Here is a 3,559-nt window from a genome sequence, read left to right as displayed (position 1 = left end):
GGGATTGGGAGGGACTGGGGGGCACTGGGAGGGAACTGGGAGGGACTGGGAAGGGATTGGGGGGGCTGGGGGGCACTGGGGGGCACTGGGAGGGAACTGGGAGGGACTGGGAACAGATTGGGAGGGACTGGGGGCACTGGGAGGCCACTGGGATGGGAGTGGGGGGCCACTGGGAGGGACTGGGAAGGGATTGGGAGGAACTGGGAGGGACTGGGAGAGACTGGGAGGGAACTGGGAGATACTGGGAGGTACTGGGATGGGACTGGAAGGGATGGGGGAACTGGGAGGGACTGGGATGGGACTGGAAGGGACTGGGAAGGGATTGGGGGGAACTGGGAGGCACTGGGAGGGACTGGGAGGGACTGGGATGCGACTGGGAGGGACTGGGAAGGGAGCAGGAGGGACTGGGAGAGAACTGGGAGGGACTGGGAAGGGATTGGGAACTGGGAGGGACTGGGAGGCAACTGGGAGGAACTGGATTGAACTGGGAGGGAACTGGGCGGGACTGGGAGGCAACTGGGAGGGACTGGCCTGAACTGGGGAGGCCCTGGGAGGGAACTGGGAGGCACTGGGAGCACTGGGAGCACTGGGAGGGCAGCGCCCAGCCCCCCCCCCGAGCCTCCCAGTGCTCCCAGTTTGCCCAGTTGGCGCGGCTGCGGCGGGAACTGGGGCCCGAGCGCTTCCCCCTCGTCGAGCAGCGCTTCCTCCCCCACCCCCGGCAACTGGTGAGCACTGGGGGGCACTGGGAGCCACTGGGAGGGCAACTGGGAGCACTGGGAGGCACTGGGAGGGAGTGGGAGGGCAACTGGGAGGCACTGGGGGGCACTGGGAGGGAGTGGGAGGGCAACTGGGGGCATTGGGAGGCACTGGGAGGGACTGGGAGGGATTGGGAGGGCAACTGGGAGGCACTGGGAGCACTGGGAGGGCAACTGGGAGGCACTGGGAGGCACTGGGAGGGGAATGGGAGCACTGGGAGGCACTGGGAGGCACTGGGAGGGGACTGGGAGGCACTGGGAGGGGAATGGGAGCACTGGGAGGCACTGGGAGGCACTGGGAGGGACTGGGAGGCACTGGAGGACTGGGAGGATTGGGAGGGCAACTGGAGGGATTGGAGGCACTGGAGGCAACTGGGAAGCACTGGAGGGACTGGAAGGATTGGGAGGGCAACTGGGAGGCACTGGGAGCACTGGGAGGGCAACTGGGAAGCACTGGGAGGGACTGGAAGGGATTGGGAGGGCAACTGGGGGCACTGGGAGCACTGGGAGGCGACTGGAGGGCAACTGGGGCATTGGGAGGCACTGGGAGGGACTGGGAGGGCAACTGGAGCACTGGGAGGCACTGGGAGGGACTGGAAGGGGAATGGGAGCACTGGGAGGCACTGGAAGGATAACTGGGAGGGACTGGGAGCACTGGAGGACTGGGAGGGGAGTGAGAGGCACTGGGAAGGCAACTGGGAGCACTGGGAGGCACTGGGAGGGCATGGAAGGGCAACTGGGAGCACTGGGAGGCACTGGGAGGGCAACTGGGAGGCACTGGGAGGGACTGGGAGGGGACTGAGAAGCACTGGGAAGGCAACTGGGAGCACTGGGAGGCACTGGGAGGGCATGGAAGGGCAACTGGGAGCACTGGGAGGGACTGGGAAGGATTGGGAGGGCACTGACTGGAGGCACTGGGAGGGCAACTGGGAGCACTGGGAGGACTGGGAAGGATGGGAGGGCAACTGGGAGGCACTGGGAGGGACTGGGAGCACTGGGAGGGCAACTGGGAGGCACTGGGAGGGACTGGAGGGAAAGGGAGGACTGGGAGGGCAACTGGGAGGCACTGGGAGGGACTGGGAGGCACTGGAGGGCAACTGGAGGCAACTGGGAGGGACTGGGGGTAACTGGAGCACTGGGAGGTAACTGGTCTCTCCCCCCTCCCCCCCCAGGTGTCAGTCCCCGCCTTCCCCATGGTGACGCTTGGCCACGCCCCCCCGGGGCTGGGTGAGGTGAGGCCCCGCCCCCTGCCTGGCCAAGCCCCGCCCCCTCCTTCCTCCCCCACCCCCTCCCTGGGCTCCGGGGGGGGAGGAAGCCCCGAGGGGGGGTGTAGGGGGGTGTGTCCATCGTGGGGGCGTGGCCTGGGCGGGGGCGTGGCCTGGGCGGGCCCTTCCCCTCCCTGAGCACAAGGCAGTTTTGGAGGTGGGGGAGGGGAGCAGGGCTGGGCCCAATGGGAGGGGCCTGAGCTTGGCTGGGGGTGTGGCTTTTGTGGGGGGCGTGGCTTGATTGGGCCTATCCTCTTGAGGGGCGTGGCCTCGCGGTGGGGGGCGTGGCCTGGGCTGTCCCTGCCTGCTGGGAGGGGGAGCTGCAAGACAGGACACACATGGGGGTGGAGGGGGGTGAGCCGGGTGGGCGTGGCTAACTGGGTGGGTGTGGCTAGTGTAGGGGTGGGCGTGGCCCGAGGTGGGGCGTGGCCTCCCCCCTGCCTGCCCCGGGGTGTTGAGCAGGAGTCATTGTGAGGGTGGCTGGTGGCCGAGGGGGGCGTGGCTTCACAATGGGGGGCGTGGCCTGGCTTGTGACCGCCTGCCTGGGAGGGGAGGGGGAATCCCCCGGGGGTGGGTGGGCGTGGCTGGCGGCGCAGGGGCGTGGCCGGCGGTGGTGGGCGTGGCCTGGCCTGCGACTGCCTGCCTGGGAGGGGAGGGGGGGGATTCCCTGGGGTGGGTGGGCGTGGCTAGCAGCGCGGGGGGGTGTGGCTAGCAGTGGGGGGCGTGGCCGCCGGGCAGTGCGGCTGGCGCGCGGTGGGTGGTGCGGGGGGGCGTGGCTTGCGGGGGGGGGCGGCGGCGGGCAGTGCAGCGAGGGGCGTGTCCCGGCAGGTGGGGGCGGGGCCGGGGGCGGCGGCGGCGCTGGCGCGCGGCGGCCCCTGCGCCCTGGCGGCGCGCGCCGGCCCCGCCCCCGCGCGGCGCCTGCGCGTGCAGCGCGTCGGCGGCCGTTACCGCGCCATGAGGTGAGGGGGGAGGGGCGGGGAGCCCTGTGAGGGGGGGGCGGGACGTGGGGGGGGGGGACACGGACGTGGGGGGGGGACGCGGATGGGGGGACATGGGGGGGGGACATGGGGGGGGACACGGACGTGGGGGGGGGACACGGATGGGGGGGACATGGGGGGGGGACATGGGGGGGGACATGGAGGTGAGGGGCGCGCACGGGGGGGAAGGGGCGGGGACCCCTGTGAGGGGGACACGGATGTGAGGGGGGAGACACGGACGGGGGGGGGGGACACGGACGGGGACACGGGGGGGACATGGAGGTGGGGGGGGGACACGGATGAGGGTCCGGGGAGGGGGGACATGAGGGGGGGGCGTGGAGGTGGGGGGGGACATGGATGTGGGGGGGGACACGGATGGGGGGACATGGAGGTGGGGGGGACACGGATAGGGGGGACATGGAGGTGGGGGGGACACAGATGGGGGGGACACGAGGGGGGACATGGATGTGGGGGGGACACGGATAGGGGGGACATGGAGGTGGGGGGGACACAGATGGGGGGGACACGAGGGGGACATGGATGTGGGGGGGACACGGATAGG

The 3,559-nt window shown here is 70.9% G+C and overlaps 1 long non-coding RNA gene across 1 annotated transcript; it reads left to right on the top strand.

Annotated features, from left to right (window-relative positions):
• Positions 1 to 539: 539 nt before the first annotated feature.
• LOC136995264 (uncharacterized) lies at positions 540 to 2,900 on the top strand. Its single transcript, XR_010886793.1, has 3 exons — positions 540 to 725; positions 1,928 to 1,987; positions 2,849 to 2,900. It is a non-coding gene; the product is annotated as an uncharacterized lncRNA (long non-coding RNA).
• The last annotated feature ends 659 nt before the right edge of the window (positions 2,901 to 3,559 follow it).

This window comes from Apteryx mantelli, chromosome 42, assembly GCF_036417845.1.
Source record: "Apteryx mantelli isolate bAptMan1 chromosome 42, bAptMan1.hap1, whole genome shotgun sequence".
NCBI lineage: Eukaryota > Metazoa > Chordata > Aves > Apterygiformes > Apterygidae > Apteryx > Apteryx mantelli.
The sequence above is the reverse complement of the archived record's forward strand: the minus strand, read 5'-3'. Positions and strand labels throughout refer to the sequence as shown.